General features: G+C 41.7%; 1 protein-coding gene across 3 annotated transcripts in view; it reads right to left on the bottom strand.

Moving 5' to 3' along the window:
* LOC132816866 (interleukin-13 receptor subunit alpha-2-like) overlaps positions 1-18958 on the bottom strand; it is a 48446-nt gene extending 29488 nt beyond the window's left edge. For 2 of the 3 annotated variants that reach the window (XM_060826853.1, XM_060826855.1), the window contains exon 1: positions 18830-18958. The gene's annotated coding sequence lies outside the window, so the exon portion shown is untranslated. Of the gene's footprint in view, positions 1-7349; positions 7411-18829 lie in introns of those variants that run through there. The other variant, XM_060826854.1, reaches the window with a different exon arrangement.
* Between the last annotated feature and the right edge of the window lie 232 nt (positions 18959-19190).

Here is a 19190-nt window from a genome sequence, read left to right as displayed (position 1 = left end):
AGATGCCCTCCAATGTATCTCGTCCACATCCCGCACTTCCGCCCTCAGACCCCACCCCTCCAACTGTAACAAGGACAGAACGCCCCTGGTGCTCACCTTCCATCCTACCAACCTTTGCATAAACCAAATCATCCGCTGACATTTCCGCCACCTCCAAACAGACCCCACCACCAGGGATATATTTCCCTTCCCACCCCTTTCTGCCTTCTGCAAAGACCGTTCCCTCCATGACTACCTGGTCAGATCCACGCCCCCCTACAACCCACCCTCCCATCCTGGCACCTTCCCCTGCCACTGCAGGAATTGCAAAACCTGCACCCACACCTCCCCCTCACCTCCATTCAAGGCCCTAAAGGAGCCTTCCACATCCATCAAAGTTTTACCTGCACATCCACCAATATCATTTATTGTATCCGTTGCTCCCAATGCGGTCTCCTCTACATTGGGGAGACTGGACGCCTCCTAGCAGAGTGCTTTAGGGAACATCTCCGGGACACCCGCACCAATCAATCACACCGCCCTGTGGCCCAACATTTCAACTCCCCCTCCCACTCTGCCAAGGACATGGAGGTCCTGGGCCTCCTTCACCACTGCTCCCTCACCACCCGACGCCTGGAGGAAGAACGCCTCATCTTCCGCCTCAGAGCATTTCAACCCCCAGGGCATCAATGTGGACTTCAACAGTTTCCTCATTTCCCCTTCCCCCACCTCAGCCCAGTTCCAAACTTTCAGCTCAGCACTGTCCCCATGACTTGTCCTAACTGCCTATCTTCTTTTCCACCTATCCACTCCATTCCACCCTCCTCCCTGACCTATCACCTTCATCCCCTCCCCCACTCACCTATTGTACTCTATGCTACTTTCTCCCCTCCCCCACTATCCTCTCATTTATCTCTCCACCCTTCAGACACTCTGCTTGTATTCCTGATGAAGGGCTTTTGCCTGAAACGTCAATTTTACTGCTCCTCAGATGTAGCCTGAGCTGCTGTGCTTTTCCAGCACCACTAATCCAGGATTATATCCAACAAGCCAATCATGACCACAAAGCATTAACAAGAGGACACCATATGTGTAGTTGTGGTGCATAACAGATCACAGCCAACAGTCTGTGACTGAAAGCGATGACAATATGTTCATCATGCAGGAAAGCATGAGGCAGAGATGTCAAGTAAGGCAGGAGGGATGAAATGAGAAGGAGACAAAGCAAGTTGTGAGAAACTCAGTCACACCACACGGTCTGGGGCTCGAGGTGCAGGAGAGAGTCCGCAGCTCCAGATGGATTGACGCACACAGTCCCAAAGTGACCTTCAAATGAGCCTGAACGAGAAGAAAATAATTGACGATGGGAAGTTCACCACAACAGCTAGAGGAAAGATAATCTCAGGGAAAAGAGGAACAGATGTCAGAACTTTCACAAGCAACAGATTAGCTCATCCACAGGTCCCATTTTATCCGCTAGCTTGCCAGATAAAATTAAACAGTGATAGATTATCGAAACAAGGAGCTGACATTCCAGGTGAATATGTAATGTTTGAACTGAAGAGTGAGGAAATCTTGGATGTCAACATTAGGACAAGTCGTCTCCTTATATTATAAAACTACATGGATTTAACTTTAGGGGGTTTCAATTCAGAAAGTCTGTGATTTAAACTAATCAAGACAAAATAGTAAACAACTAGTGAACAAAACAGAAACAGATTTCAGACTGGTGAAATGAGGAATGTAGGTACATCTGAAAATAACACCCTTTACAAAGGCCAATGTAGAGAGGGAGAATAATCGAAGTCGTATCATTCTGAGTGCATGAAGGAACCAAATCCATGAGGCTGGCAAAACAGGTTGGAAAGGCAATTGAAGAGACAGAAAAGTTTACGCAGCACTGGTTAGAATTAGAATCTCGACAGTGTGGAAAAAGGCCCTTTGGCCCAAAAAGTCCACACCGATCCTCCAAGGAGTAACCCACCTAGACTCATACGCTCCCCCCCCCAACCCATGCACCTAACCTACACATCTGGGCAATTTAGCATGGCCTATTCACCTAAACTGCACATCTTTGGATTGTGGGAGGAAAACCACACAGATACAGGGAGAATGTGCAAACTCCTCACAGACAGTCGGCTGAGGCTGGAATTGAACCCAGGTCCCTGGCACTATCAGACAGCAGTGCTAACTACCAGTGCTGCCCTCAGAGGATTTAATGATGGTGGCAGTGAGCACTTTCAACCAGTTAGACACCTAATGACAACATCACTGTGGGCATTTCTGCCTCCAGGGGATAAAATCTCAATAAAATCCAAGCTTACTGCCTGCTACTCGAGCTCCCTATTCTTTGGTAGAAAAGGCCACACCTCCAAGCGCTTCCAGTCAATTGGATGGCCAGCAGCTGGCAGTATCAATGGGAGCTGTGTCCACAGCTGAGACTGCAGTTGGCAGAAAGTTGGCATCCCTGGTGGAGAGGTAGGCCATTTGGCCTTGGTCAGTCAGGATGGCTTCAGTGGTGCAGTTGCAATTGGGATGGGTGGGGGGGAGGGGGCGGGGTATGGTGAGGGAGTGGGGTTATTGGTGCTGGTGTGGAGAGGCCAATCCCTGCATAGCAACACAATGTCCAGACAGGCAGGCATGCCTCTTTCTCTCTCTATCACTGCCATCACCCTGTCCAACCACTGCCAATTCCTACTCCAATCCCACAGGTAGGCTACCAGAACTCCACTGTTACAGTGATAGAATCATGCAGCATGGAAACAGATCCTTTGATCCAATTAGTCCATGCCGAATATATTCCCAAATTAACTAGTCCCACTCGCCTGGCCTATATTCCTCTTATTCATGTACTTATCCAAGTGGCTTTCAAACATTATAACTGTGCCTGCACCCACCCATTTCCTTTGGATGTTCATTCCACACACAAATCACTCTCTGTATAAAACTTTTGCCCCTTATGTCTTTTCTAAATCTTTCTCCTCTCACCTTAAAACGATGTCCCTTAGTTTTGAATTTCCCCACCTCAGTTATAGGATACCTGCCTTCACCCTATCCATGCCCCTCATGATTTTATAAAACTTTATATAAGGTCAGCCCTCAACCTCTTATGCTCCAGTGAAAAACAGTCCCAGCCTATCCAGGCTCTCTTTATAACTCAAACCCTCCATTCCCGCAACATCCTGGTAAATTGTTTCTGCAGCCTCTTCAGTTGAATAATGCCCTTCTTAAAACAGGGCAACCAGAACTGGACACAGTACTCCAGAAGAGGCCTCTCCAACGTCCTGCACAACCTCAATATGACAAGCTAACTCCTATACTCAAAGGTCTCAGCAATGAAGGCATGCATGCTAAACCTTCTCTACATGTGGTGCAAACTTCAAAGAATTATGTCCCTGAACCCCTAGGTCTCTCTGCTCAACAATATTACCCAAGTCCCTAATTTTAGTTGTATAGGTCCTGTCATTCTTCAGATGTCCCAGGAATTCATGTTCATATCCCTGGGAGGGTGGATGGGATCTTAGGTTAATGTCTTATCTGAATGAACAGTACTGCGTTGGAGCATTAGGTTCACAAGCACTCCAGCCTTAAGGAGACTTCAATCCATGACATTCAGACTGAGGAGGCAAAACAGCCATTCATTGTGATGTCTGACACCCAATTAGCTCCAGCTTCATTTTAACAACCCTCCAATTTCCCCATACCCCAGGCTGGAAGTTAAAGATATACCTCTGATTTGGAAGAGCTGGTGTTGGACTGGGGTGTACAAAATTAAAAATCACAAAACACCAGGTTATAGTCCAACAGGTTTATTTGGAAGCACTAGCTTTCGGAGCGTCTGATGAAGGATCAGCACTCCGAAAGCAAGTGCTTCCAAGTAAACCTGTTGGATTGTAACCTGGTGTTGCGTTATCTTTAACTCTAATACCTGATTTGCTTTCACTTAACCTGGCTAAAAAGCTGTCATTCTCATTACATCTGCTGCCCAAATATAATCTTGTTTGGGTCAGGAGTTGAGACAGAAAAAATAGAAGCTGGGAAGCAGGGTGCACATTAAAAAAAAAGTCTGCCCAAATCAAAACTTTATCCTGTTGCAGTTTGGTATTAAAGTAAACTTGTACAATTTGGTTCCTCATTGCACTGAGGCATGCAAGCTTTACTAAGAAATTAGCACAATAACAAGTGAGTTTTAACAATAAAAGATCAAGTTCTACCATTCAGGAGCTTATTCTTGATGCAGTTTCTTCAGAGAAAAAAATAGAAGTCTTCAACCTTAGCATTTTGAGATGAGCCACAAGTTACCTTCATTGTAATATATAATCAATTGCAAACATTACACTTCAAATGAATCCTGTATGGCTCTGCACCTTTGTAATGAATCAGATAAACTTCTAACCAACACTTTTTATCCCCTGAGGAGTCAATTCACTTTAAGTATTTTAAGTACTGAGACAAAAAAATAGTTGGCATTAAATTTTGTGACCTTTGTTCTCTTCCTTTCAAGTTATTGTTTTGCATGCTTTTATTTAAGCCCTACCATTGACACTAACACCCTTCAAAGAAAATGATTGATTGTCTTGATCATTGAGAAGCAGGACTAATCTAAAGATTCAACTCGGCGAAAGTAAGGATTGCAGCTCTTGGAGATTAGAGTCAAGAGTATGGTGCTGGGAAAGCACAGCAGGTCAGGCAGCATTTGAGGAGCAGGAAGGGCTTTTGCCCGAAGCATCAATTCTCCTGCTCCTCAAATGCTGCTTGACCTGCTGTGCTTCTCCAGCATCATACCCTCGACTCTAATCTAAAAATTCAGCCCAGTTCACTCTTCACCTTTGTGCTCACTGACCTACAATTCCAAATGATGCTTTTTAAAGCTTTTTCTTTATTTACGAGTGTGACATGGGCATTGCTGGTGGGCCCAGCATTCATTGCCCATCCCTAGTTGCCCTTGAGAAGCTGTCTGCTTTATCCATTGTTTTCCATACTATAAAGAGAGACTAGGTAGAATGGATTGTTTCCCTTCAAGCAGAGAAGTCTAATGGACGATCTGATTGAGGTGCGTAAAGTTCTAAGGGGCATGGACAGGATAAGTAGGGAGAAACTTTTCCATTTAGTACACGGGTCAATAACCAGGCGACACAGTTTGAGATAAGGAGCAAACGGTTTAGAAAGGATTTGAAGAAAGATTTTTTGGTTGGGCTATTTGGACTCACTGCCTAACAGGGGTCTTGGAATCAGAAACCCTCAAGACATTCAAGAACTACTTAGATAAACAGTTGGAATGCCATACCAAGTAAGGACATGGGCCAAGTGCTGGAAAAATGGGATTCGAACAGATGGATGTTTGGTGATTGGTGACATGATGGGCTGAGGGGCCTCTTTCCATGATGTAAAGACTCTATATTGGCATCCAGATCAGCAATCTTCATTAAAACTATTCATCTCAGTCACTCCTACCCCCGTGACCACCCTTAGTCCTACAACCCTGAGTATTTCCTCACCCTAAGCCTCCAGACCATTCCCGAATTCTCTTGTTCCATCTTTTGCTGGCCATGTTTTATGTTTCTTGGCCATAAGATCTCCTTCTGTAACCTTCCCATCTCTCTCTCTCCCCTCCTTTAAAAACATCTTCTTATGGTGGAGCCTGAGTAAACACATTTTGACAAAACACATTGACCTGGATGGGGCAAGTTGCTGTTGTAAATGGTAGAACAACATGGTTTTTACACAACATTGTTTGAAAGCAACAACATTAGGCTGTCACTAAAACTGAAGACAAATACTGCTACCAGTAAGTTCAGCGTGACTAATCAATTCTAATCGGAAGGGTTTGTTAACAGTCTCCAGTGATAATGTCAATATTTACCATCAGTCTCAGATATCATTGACCCTTTCAAATTTATTGAAGTTACAAAAGGCATCATTGTCATAATCTGATTGAGACACAGCCTTTCAACCACAAAATGTCATTATCAGATTTTGACTTATGCTTTTGAACACTAGATTATGGTGGAATGGATATGTTGAAAATGTGTTGCTGGTTAAAGCACAGCAGGTCAGGCAGCATCCAAGGAACAGGAAATTCGACGTTTCGGGCCAGAGCCCTTCATCAGGAATGTTGCCTAGACTTCTATGTTCAACGATCATTACTTGAATACTGTATCGTAGCCCTGATCACAGGTCGCCATCTGTATTCACTCGATCTTCACACAAAACAACAACAGCCCTGCCTTCCTTAAAGTGCAGATAATGCACAACTTCCTTCCTCTTTGTTACGATACCGGTGTTAAGACTAAGACAGAATGGTGAAAGATTCAGCTGAAGTATGCATCCCACTAAACCAAACACCCAGAAAAACTCACCTCGTCTCATAGTCTATTAAAATATGAGCGACAGAGAACTCCCAAATTCCATTATTTAAAGAAAATAATTTCAACTCTTTAAACTCTAAAAATGAACATTAAATAGCAACTATTCACAACTCTAAGCCTCCCTTTCTCTTAACTGCTTATTACCTGCCCCCAACTCTATAATACTATACTGTTCCAATCAGACACTTACTGAAATTGTATCAACTTAATTTGAAAACCACAAAGTGGCTATTGTCTTCAGTGTCTTTCTTCTTTCATCAGAAGATCTCCCTGGGTTGTCTTCTTTCTTTTTACTGAGAATATGTTTCATATGAAAAGGTACCTTTGATAGAGAGAGCTTCCTAATGTCTTGGATCTCTCTCGATGGCAGTCACTCTGTCTCCAATTTTCAAAATGCCTGCATTTTTGTATCCCCAACATTGGATCATTTCATTGGGTTGATGTTGGCAAAACGATAAATTCAAACTCAATTGGATTTTAGTATTAAACTGATTGGTTAAATTTACATTGTTGTCAAAATAGCAACCAACTCAGGAATTCATTTCACAGCCCAATGTTACATATTTTCAATTTTCCAGAGCACTCTGATACTGCCATCTAGTCATATACACTGGTGTTTGTAAGCTGTCAGTTCAGAACAGCATTTACTCTCTCTTAAAAGTACAGCATATGCCTTCACCTTCGTAACAATGAGAACCTGGCTACAGTATTGCAAAAGGAAGAGTTGTCTACTGAACTTTGCAAGGCACATATCGCTATCTACTCAAAGCCTCATGCCTCTTTTTGAGAGTGTGCATTCACATTGTAACCTTGCCACATTGTAAGCTTGATACATAAGAAATTGGGTGCCAGGTTCCTCCATCAGACATGTCATGTTTAATCAATATTGGTCAGTTTGTCACAAAAGTGATGCCATTGGAACTGACTCTTGTACATCTGCCAGGATTCGCACTTAAAGCACTTAAAGGCGACACAAGATTCAGGCACTGTCAGTTCACTGACCTTTCATTCCAATTAGGAGAATGCATCAAAATCTTTGCATGGGACAATGGTGTAGCAATAAAAGATGTACTTTTGAGCCATGCCCCTTTTTGGGTTCAGCTCCATTTACTTATCCTCTGGTCTGGTTTTCCTGATGTCAGCCAGTATAGCTGCTGCCCAACTTCACCTTTTACACTGTAAGCAAAGATATACTATGTTATGAAGGAGCCAAGTAATGGAGGATGTTTGTAGTCATTGAATGTTGGAAGAAGAAGCCCAGCCAGTTGGATAAATGCATCCCACAATTAGTTGGGTTTGAACACAACTGGGTTTGTATTTCCCACTTTTATCCTGAATGTAATTCCGGCAGGTTCAGCTGTTCGTAAATACTCATGGCATGTCAATGTTAATTCTAAATTGGAGGGAAAAACAATTTAGTTAAGAGAAGTTATTAGAGATATAGATCAAAGGCGAATATCTAGAGATAGGCCATAAGTCAAGTCAGAGTTGAGAATGTGTTGCTGGAAAAGCAGAGCAGGTCAGGCAGCATCTGAGGAGCAGGAGAATCAACGTTTTGGGTAAAAGCCCTTCATCAGAAGTTCCTAGTTCTGTTCCTGTGTTCCTTTGTTTGCAACAAAATCATGAAAGCCAACCTGTCTGAATTTAATAGCGAATCTTGAACATCTCACTTCAAAGGCAGCAGCTTTAACAAAATGGAGTTTGAAACATAAGAAAGAGTAAAAACTCTGTACTGGAAGTATCAGCCTCCATTTTGTTCTGTAGTCTCTGTTGCATGAATTGAATTTGTTGACTCAGGTGAGAATGAGACACTCTGAGTAGAGGCTATAATGTGAAGATGAAGCTCTTTGAAGAAGCCAGGGGAACATTACTATGGACTTCAGGCTACTTCATTTATGAATGATCCACTATCATTCAAGAGATGATACTATCTGCTTTGACAATTTTCAGACTACAATATATTTAGAGAGAAGTGCAGGAGATAATGCAGCTGAATACAATAATGCAGAGGTACCACCTAAGACCAAAAAGAGTCTTACAACAGAAAAATGTTCATGTTTGTGGGTGGCACGGGTGGCACAGTGGTTAGCACTGCTGCCTCACACCGCCAGAGACCCGGGTTCAATTCCTGCCTCAGGTGACTGACTGTGTGGAGTTTGCACATTCTCCCCATGTCTGTGTGGGTTTCCTCCCACAGTCCAAAGATGTGCGGGTTAGGTGAATTGGCCATGCTAAATTGCCCGTAGTGTTAGGCAAGGGGTAAATTATAGGGTTATGGGTGGGTTGTGCTTTGGCTAGTTGGTGTGGACTTGTTGGGCCGAAGGGCCTGTTTCCACACTGTAAGTAATCTAATCTTAAGCTATTGTAATTGATGAGACTCCCTCAAAATATTTTAAGAAGTTAGCCTAGACCCTAATATTTTCTTATTTTAAAGGTAAATTTGGGGTGCTGCGTTCCAAATGCAATTTGACTAGTCAAACTACTCAAAGTTATGCAAATTATTCAAACTTATTCAAACACAATAGTTAAAATACAACAAAATTAAAAAAAACTTAAGATAACAACTTGATTGCAAAACTTAACAGTATTATACATACAGTGACAATTACTTATTAACTGCTCTAATATAATAAAATCCCAGATACACACCCCTTGGCAAAAAAGCAAATTCAGAAAATAGATTTGCTCACACACAATGCCTGTAGAGGGAACAGAAACCCCACTTCGTAGTTGTAACCAAGAGAGGTTAAAAAATAGCTTTTACTTCTTCAAAACCACAGCAACTTTGGCTGAATCCAAAACTAAAAAAACTCTAGCGATCCTGTTCTGTGAGAACTGGCCACATCCATCCAGACTGTTCCAACTTTAATATTAAAAAAAAGCCTCACAAGCTGTTTATGTTACCACAGACTGCTGCTTACCTCTTCTTCAATCTCTCTTTTTAAAGAATCAAGGACAACATACACCTTTTAAAGACAAAGCATCATCAGCCTACCAATGTCTTATTCGATGTTCAAACAGGGGTCATTGCACAATCATGAGCAACAAAGCTTCAAGTAAGTTACAATTAGCTGCAGAATTGAAAATATTAATGCCATACTGCATTCAAGTGAAAACAAAACACAGATATGGTCACTTAGTGCATTTGTCAGTGGAGGTAGTGAGAATGTGAGTGAGATAGAGGAAGGTACATTCAGGGTCAAAAGTTCACTTTAAACTAGGAGATTGAATTCAAAGCAATTTCTTTGGAGAAAGAGCGAGGTAGGGGTTGCAAAGGAAGAGAACACTGGCATCCACTTAGTTGCTATTAACAACAACCTGCACATAATATCGCACTTTTAATGCAATAAAACATCGCATAACAGGAGCTTGGTCAAACAAAACCAACCGCAAGATTTTTCCTCATTCAGTAATGGGCTGTGGGGGTCACTGGCTGTGCCCAAATTTATCGCCCATCCTAATTGCTGAGAGGGCATTATTGAGTTAATCCCATTACAATATTTAGAAAATGCTATTGTCACATTTGCAGGTGAGATAAAATTAGTTAGGAAGGCAAGTGGTGAGGATGACACAGAATCTTAGAGGAATGTGGACAGGTGAGGCAAATGGGCAAACATTTGGCAGATGGAATATACTTTGGAGAAGTGTGAGGTTATGCACTATAGCAGGAAGAAGAGAGGAACTGAATATTATTTAACTGGGGAAAAATGAAGATGGATTTGAGAGTCACAAAAATTTTTAACAGGAAGGGAAATTGAATGTTGGCCCTTATTTCAAACTGAATGGAGTATAAAAGTAGATTTAGTGAATTGATTCTCGAGCTTAAATTCACAGCAACTAAAGGCCCGGTTAATAATGGTGGTGTGGGTTAACATTTGGGATATATTCAAGGCTAGAATTACAGGAGAGCTGGTACCTCAGAGCCTTATAGGGCTGGAGGAGATCACAGCAAAAGTGAAGCCACAGAGGAATTTGTAATCAGAATCAGAATTTTAAACGAGAAATGCTGCTTAACCCAGAGCCAACGTGAGCACAGTGGGTGACAGGTGAATGAGACTTGATGTGAATTAGGGTACAAATGGCCTACTCCTGCTTCCATTTTATAAGTTCACGTCATTCTTCGCTTCTGGTCAATTTCCTGCTTTCGATCTTCCAAGCTCATTTCATCCATGAGATTTTACAATGTGGTAGGAGAAAGTGAGGACTGCAAATACTGGAGAGCAGAATCAAAAAAAGTGGCACTGGAAAATCCCAGCAGAGATGGACAACAGTGGGATGCTGAAAGCTCCGCTTTAAGGACGCTTGCAAGTGCAACATCAAATCTCTGGACATTAATTATCACTACTTGATGACAGACAAAAATGGCAACAGCGTGTGGGAGCTGTCACATACCTTCATGGTGACCAGTCATTTCCAGTGCATTGGTAAGAGATCTCAGCACTGAAAACAAGAACCCACAATGAGTCCTGATAGTTTCATATGCAGCATTTGTGGTAAAACCCATCTCACAAAGCTTGGTCTCTACGGCCATTAGCAAAGGTACAGCAAATGAAGACAGCCCATCTAAAATAAATAGAGGTAGAGCAACATTTCCATCTTTTGTAGATGGCGGTCTGCTGTATTGAATTCTTTCCTGAAATGCTGGACATTTTATTTCTCTGTTGTCTAAAATCTTGTGGCATACGAAGCTGTGCCCAGGTACGTCTGTATCTAAGTTGGTAATGTAGTTGGTGATGCATCTGAAGTTTGTTGACCCTCAGGTTAAATCACTAACAGTCACCTCAGTTATTGGAGAGAGCAGCCCCCTAGTCTAGTAAGATTATGGCAATGTTATTTTGTATTAAAAGGGGAAAATTCTAAAAGTCTAAAGTATAAGTTGCCTACAAAAATTGTGTTTGATAATGCTGCTGTTAGTTTGTTGCAGTAAAAGCTGTTAATCTTGTTATCTTGAGAGAGCTTGTGGGTGATCACTGAGAATTAACTTAGAGAAAGAAACTTGATCAGTCTCCAAGAAAATTGAAACAATGTAAGTAAATGTACCTTGGGCTTAAGGAGGCAGCAATAAAGTTTGACCTGGGGAAATCACTGGGGTAAAACACTTGGTTTTAAAAAGTGGAATGGAAATTGTGTTCAAGTAGATTGTTTGTTGCAGATGTTTTTCAGGACGAATGGAAAGCCAAAGACTGGATTATTAGTAGCTTGAAAATATAGGTACATGTGAATGGGAAAGAGCTTTGAATTTCCCAAGTAAAGCATGGAAAGGTGTCAGATTGTGGGTACATCTATATCAAATAGATTACAGCAATTCATGAAGCAAGCTCACCACCACCTTCTCAAGGGCAGTTAGGGATGGACAATAAATAAATTGATAGGATAGAATAGAATAGAAATTTATTGTCACATGTACTTTGACATGAAAAATACAGTGAAATGCTTTATAAATCACCTCACCATGGTGCATATTCTAATGACAGAAGTCATACTTAATAATAAAAAATAGCAAAATTAAGACAAAGTTCATCATAATTCAGAAAATGGCTCCTGGGCTCTGTGAATGCTGATTGAGCGAGTGGCATCCACGTTTCATGAATGAATTACAAAAAGGGATTCGGGCTGAAGAGTGACATAAGAAAGAATTGGGAAATGGCCTTGTCTGTGATTGATACAATGGGAGTAAAAAGGCCCACATGAGATGACAAGACAAAGTGACAGGTTGTTAATTTGGATGGAGGAGATTATACAAAGGAACAGATTAAGAATGAGGCACAGGACACTATCCAATGTTGGAGACTATTTGTGGACAGAAAGCAGACAAGATCAAGATGTTGTGCCATGGACACTGGTTACTATAAACAGCTTGCTGACATTTATTTGTCCTAATTATTTAACTGATGTACCCATGTAGAGGTGAGAACTCTGGAGCCTAACTCCAAGAGCCTGGACATTCAAGAGAGTTGGGGATTTTGGGGGGAAAAAAACGTGGATTTAAAACAAAATCTTGAAATATTGAAGAGGTTGAAACATCCCTCTTACCTTATTTCTTAAGCTCACAAAATTTCCAGTACAAGAAACTGAAATAGGGCCAAATAATTGATTGAATGTTAGGTTTAGTTCTAAGGATACACAGGAAAATCTCTGATGAATGTAAGGACTGGAATAGATATAAGTAGAGAGGGATTTTGTTGATGGAAAAAGCTTTGATCGTGTGTGATGTAGTAGTAGTGACCCTACTTTGAGTTAGGAACATTAGGTTCGAATCCCACCTGCCGCAGGCATGTGCTGTAACACGTCTGGACCTGTTAATTAAAAAATATCTAAAGAGAGGAAAATTAAATATGAAAACTAAAATGCTCACATTCATTTTATGTTCTTCTTGCAAATCAAATGGTTTTGAAGCACATAAAGAAAGAAATAAAAGCCAAGAATGCTGAGATATATTTTGAATTAAATCAAGAAGTTACTGAAAATGAAATGCAAGTCAATCAGCAAGACATTGGATTTGCTACAGGCTTGACTGTGGTTTGAAATCACAGCAGGTCAGGCAGCATCCATGGAGACAGAGCTAGCTAACATTTTGAATCTAGATTGCTCTTCATCAGAGCACTGATTTCTCTCCACAAATACTGCCAGACCTGCTGAACTTGTCCAGCAATTTCTACTTTGGTTTTGGATTAAAGAAGGTACCTGGCACCCAATCTCCTACGTGACAATCTTACAATATAGCAATGTACAGTGTGAATGCCCAAATAGGGGCATGAAGCCTTGAGTAGATACTAAAATGTGCCTGACAAAGGAGCAACGCTCCGAAAGCTTGTGATTTCAAATAAACCTGTTGGACTATGATGTGGAGGTGCCAGTGTTGGACTTGGGTGGACAAAATTAAAAATCAAACAACACCAGATTATAGTCCAAGAGTAGCCTGTGGTAAGTCTGATGGTGATTTTAAACTTGTTGATATTACTGTGTAGTTGCTTCAGTGACTCCTTGCCATGGATCCAGAAGAGGAAAATATTGTCAAAATTTCTGGAGGTCCTGTGCAGCAAAGAGGTCTTGTTCAAACTTGTGTATGAAAATGTTGACATACTGGGGTGTAAATTTGCTCCTCGCGGCTATTCCGTGTTTCTGGATGAAGAACTGGTTGTCAAAGGTGAAGACATTGTGGATGAGTTGTGAGATGATGTCCTGATATTGGGAGTTGTTGGTATTAAGTGCTGAGGCTGTTGCAGCAATGCTGTTGTGGTGGGGAATACTGATGTAGAATAATGAACATTGTGATGCTTGAGACAGTCAGTCCATGTGACAATTCATAAATTCCTACTTTGGAAATAGAATCAGTCTGATTCAAGATTGGAATACAGACAGACTTTAATCTCATGTCTTTAATGCATTGTCTGAGCTGAGATGTTGCCTTTTCTTTAAAACCTTAAGTTATCTTGGGAATGTGACTCGAAAGAAGTTCTGGAATTTACATTTCAATGAATCAAAATCTGCAACTTATTCTAAGTGATTAAAGAGTTAACAACAATCAGAGTTTGCTCAATACATGGCATCAGTTGCATGACACTTTGATCTTTTACTATAAATTCTCTGTCCAATTATCCTGCCCCATGATGAAGAAGCATCGCTCTGAAAGCTTGTAGTTCCAAATAAACCTGATGGACTATACCTGGTGTTGTGTGATTTTTAACTCTGTTGGACTATAGCCTATTGACAAATATAAATGGAGATAGACTGAACAAGGAGGGGAAAAATACAGTCAAGACAGGAAAAAATAAATTCAGTGGAGATGGAACAGGCTGAAAGGATGGGTCTGCCAGAGCTGTGCAGTTGTAGATTTTGGAATGGAGGTAACAGCAGATAGTGCACAGTTGTGGGGACTGTGAGTTTGGAAGCTGTAAAGGGGACATCGACAAAGGAGATATTGTCAACATCAATTTGGAAACAACAAAGTAGAAGAAGAGTCATATGGGACTCAGATGTTAACTCAGTTTCATTCTCTCCAGATACTGTTAGACCTGCTGAGTTTCTCCAGCATCCTCTGTGTTATAGAGTCATCCAACCAGTTTCAGCTTTCTAACATCTGCAATATTTTGCTTTTAACTTGACAGAACTATCAGACCGTGTGAAATGGTAACCCCACAAGAGTCAATCCACTCAGGACGTGAGTGAATAAATTTTCAAAAGAAGCCCAAAATGTTACAATAGAAGACAATTTATAAACATCTGCATGTTTCAGTTTCTACTGTGTCTCAAACTGACAGGAAGAGAATTAAAAAAATGAAGTGATTCAAATAATTTCCGCCCCTTCTAAGAATTCAAAGTAGCTTGAAAACTCCCCTAGCCCCAATTCATGATACAAAAATGTTCCAGCCTAAACCATACAACTATTCCTCACCACATCCAAAAATGTTAAATGTGTTTCAGAGCTCTTGGTTATAAAGTCAGTCCACATGGAGTCTCCAAAGGCTTCAGATTAGATAGAAATATATTTTGAATAAAAATTACTACTCCACAGGCACTTTTAGAAAAGAACCACATTGCTAAGGTGTCAGTGGAAATGTTCCACAGATGCTGAGGTTTGCAACTGTGACTAAAATAAGTTGCTTCGGAATCAATGTTGTGCAAACAAGTAAGAGCATGGATCAAAACTTCACTTGATCAACAAGTTGTTGGATATTTCAAGAGGGAGGTGAACATGGCTCTTGTGATTAAAGGGATCAGGTGATGGAGGAGGTCCAGCACATGGTTGTCCTTGGCGGATTGGGAGGGGAAGTTAAAGTGTTTGGGCACGGGGCAATGGGGTTGCTTTGTGTGTGTGCCCTGGAGATGTATTCTGAAGCCCAGTGACTTTCCCACTGTATAAGCTTTACACCTTAAGCAAGTAATGCAAAGCTAAGTGGGAATGTATAAACCAGCTTCAGAGGATTTGGACAGGCTCAGTGAATAGACAATAATGTAGCAGATGGAATGTAATGTTGAGTAGTGTTGAGGTTACCCACTTTGCTAGGAGAAATGAATGTGCAGAGTAGTCCTTAAATTGGCATTTGACACGCTTGCCTTTATTGGTCAGTGCGTTGAGTATAGAAGTTGGGAGGTCATACTGTGGCTGTACAAGACATTAGTTCGACCACTTTTGTAATACTGTGTTCATTTATGGTCTCCTTGCTATCCGAAGGATGTTATGAAACTTGGAAGGGTTCAGAAAAGATTTACAGGGCTTTTGCCATGGCTGGAGGGTTTGAGCTATAGGGAGAGGCTCACTTGGTTGAGGCTATTTTCTCTGGAATATCGGAGGCTGAGAGGTAACGTAATAGAAGTTTAAAATGTCATGAGGGGCATGGATAGGGTGAATAATCAAGGTCTTTTTCCCAGGGTAGGGGAATCTAAAACTAGAGGGTATAGGTTTAAGGAGAGAAGGGAAGATTTAAAAGGGACTAACTGACAACTTTTTCACACGGAGAAAGTGTGGAGGCTAGTACAATGCAAAGTTTAAAAGGCATCTGGATGTGTATATGAATAGGGAGGCTTTGGAGGGATATGGGTTGGGTGCTGGCAGATGAGACTAGATTGGGTTGGAATAAACACCAAATGAACTGCAGATGCTGGAAATCAGAAACCAAAACAGAAATTGCTGGAAAAGCTATGCAAGTCGGGCATCATTTGTGAAGAGAAATCAGAGTTAATGTTTTGGGTCCAGTGACATGTTCTGTGAAAGGGACACTGGACCTGAAATGTTAACTTTGATTTCTATTTACAGGTGCTGCCAGACTGGCTGAGCTTCTTCAGCAATTTCCGTATTAATTCAGGATAGCTGATTGGCATGAACATGTTGGACTGAAGGGTCTGTTCCTGTGCTGTGGAGCTCTGTGACCCTCTGACTGTAAGAGGGTGGAAAGTGGTAATGCATAAAGGGGCTTTGATGTTCTTGTTGATAAGTTATTGAAGGCCAACGTACAGGTGCAGCAAGCTATTGGATCGGTTCATGGAGTGTCAGGCTTTATTATAAGAGGATATGAATACAATGGTAGTTAAGTCTTGCTCCAACTTTTTAGGAACTTGCTTAGACCACTCCTGGAGGAATGTATTCTGTGCAGTTTTAGCCTCAATTAAGGAAAGCCGGAGTTTTCACAGCAAATGTTCACTAGATTTATTAATGCGATGACAGGGCTATCTCATGAAGAAAGATTGTGCAAACCAGGCCTGCATTCTCTAATGTGTCAAAGAATAGAAGGTGATTAGATTAAATTAGATTCCCTACAATATGGAAACAGGCCCTTTGGCCCAACAAGTCCACACCGACCCTCCGAAGAGTAACCCACCCAGACCCATTACCCACCCTATATTTACCCCCTGACTAATGCACCTAACACTGTGGGCAATTTAACATGGCCAATTCACCTAACTTACACATCTTTGGATTGTGGGAGGAAACCAGAGCACAAGGAGGAAACCCACACAGACACGGAGAGAATGTGAAAATTCCACACATTCAAGTCACCCGAGGCCGGAATCTAACCCATTGAAATCTAGAACATACTTAAAAGGATAGACAGGGTAAATACATGCAATAGGTTTCCCCTAGTTGGGGAGTTTAGAACCAGAGGGCCAGATTTAAAAATAAGGGGGATCCCAATTAGGTCAAAGATAAGGAGAAGTTGCTTTCGGATTATCAAATCCCTACAGTCCATTTAGGCCCACTGAGTCCTTACCAAATCTCCAAAGAGTATCCCACTCAGACCCACCTTATTCCTGTAATCCTGCATCTCACATGGCTAACCCACCTAACCTGCACATCCCTGAACACTATGGATAATTTAGCGCGGCCAATCCACCTCACCTGCACATTTTTTGGATGGTGGGAGGAAGCTGGAGCACCTGGTGAAAACCCACGCTGACACAGGGAGAATGTGTGGACTCCACACAGACAGAACCTGGGTCCCTGGAACTGTGAGACCGCAATGCTAGCCACTGAGCCAAATGTCCTCTCCTCCACACCCTCCACCCCCCGATCCAAGCATAATGGCTATGAGGGTTGTGAACCGTTGGCATCCTCTGCCACAAAGAGCTGTGGAGGTTTCATCATTGAGAAGCCTTAAATTGGAGTTGTCCCAAATTCTGCATACCAGTGGTGTACATAGCTCTGGGAATAGAATGGGTAAAAGGTGTTGAAGTGTTCAATCAACCATGATAGTATTGAAAAGTGGGGTAGGATCAGTGGCCTATATGGGCTACGTCTGTTCCTTATTCACTGAGCATGCTCAATGGGCTTTACGGGCTACTCCTGTTCCTTAGGAGAAAGTGAGTACTGCAGAAGCTGGAGATTAGAGTCAAGAGTGTGGTGCTGGAAAAGCACAGCAGGATTCCTGATGAAGAGCCTTTGCCCGAAACATTGATTTTCCTGCTCCTCGGATGCTGCCTGACCTGTTGTGTTTTTCTAGCACCATACTCGAGTTCCTTATTGACTGAGCATGGGTTGTTGAGCTGCTCCTGTTCCTTATTCACTGAGCAGGCTCCATGGGCTGTATGGGCTACTTCTGCTGCTTTTTCTATCATCACGCTTCTGCCTTGTGATATAGAAAGCGGAATCTAGCCATTGTAAAACAGAAATGTTCTTCACAAATAAGTATTTTCTACTCATGTACAAACCAGTACTAACGCAATTTGAATCATTTAGAAATAACCAATATTTGTCCAGTGACTCATTGAAAAATAAACATAACTTCTCTTTCTAGAAACTGACCACGTTTTCTCAATTACATTTCTATTGTGAAACTGAATCACACAGTGTAGGATTGTCTTACAATTTAGTACTTGGTCCCATGATGAATTTGAAAACACCTTATAATCATTCCCTTTACTGCATTGTGCTGTTTTAATCTTCTGCTGCTGAGCTCATCATCTGTCACGTTCATTCTCAATTGCCTACCATCCTCCTTTTATCATCCGAGAATTCTGCAGTGAGTAACTCACCTCCTGACTCCCGAAAGCCTGTCCACTATCTACAAGGAGCAAGTCAGGAATGTGATGGATGAGCCAAGATACAATGCAGAGCGTCGTTGTTGCTGTATGACATTGTAAATCCCTTGCCCCAATATAGACTAGGTTGCTAATTCCCTTTTGGTTCTGCCCAGCCCCACATGCAGGCAAACATTTTGAATCATAATGACAAACTGGACATGGATGCAGAACTCTTGCCTCTGCCGCCAATTATAAACCCTGTTCACTAGTTTTAACATGAATACACCTTAAACGAAACCAGCTCACTCTCAACCCCATTTCCCAGCCATAGATCAGATTACGACTCATATTCACTCATTCTAGGAATTACAGCTCAAGAAGCTTAGCTTCCTGAGAACACCAAGAGAAGTTAAAGGGTAGCAGTACAAATCTGTGTACTGACAAACATTAAATTCACTGAGCTAAAACAAATTGAAATTAATGAAGCATTTTTCCCTGGAGCACATCCAATTAAGAACACTCACCATTAGAATGGGAGTTCATGCAAGAACAATGGGGCAAATTGTTTGTTGACTTTCTGAGCTTGATTCCCGATATGTAGCCACTTCTTGGTGAGAAACAGCTTTTCCTTCACGTGCATTTATGGCCCCTTGGCAAGTGACGGCAGCTGTGTAACTCTCTGCCTCTCAGCGTGGCTTTTGAGGTTGCTGCTCAAAAGAACTTCCTGTTCATCTGACTGACTGTGCTCTCTGAAGCTGGGACTAGAACTCACACAAACCGATTATTATCAAAGTTGCATAATGTCGCTTTGAGTGCAGGAGCAACACTGTGAAGAAATTAGAGGCAGGAGTGCATAGCGACACCATTTTTCCAAGGTACACATGC

Source organism: Hemiscyllium ocellatum, chromosome 6 (genome assembly GCF_020745735.1).
Source record: "Hemiscyllium ocellatum isolate sHemOce1 chromosome 6, sHemOce1.pat.X.cur, whole genome shotgun sequence".
Lineage (NCBI taxonomy): Eukaryota > Metazoa > Chordata > Chondrichthyes > Orectolobiformes > Hemiscylliidae > Hemiscyllium > Hemiscyllium ocellatum.
Note: the sequence above shows the minus strand (reverse complement) of the source record. Positions and strands in the feature narration are given on the sequence as shown.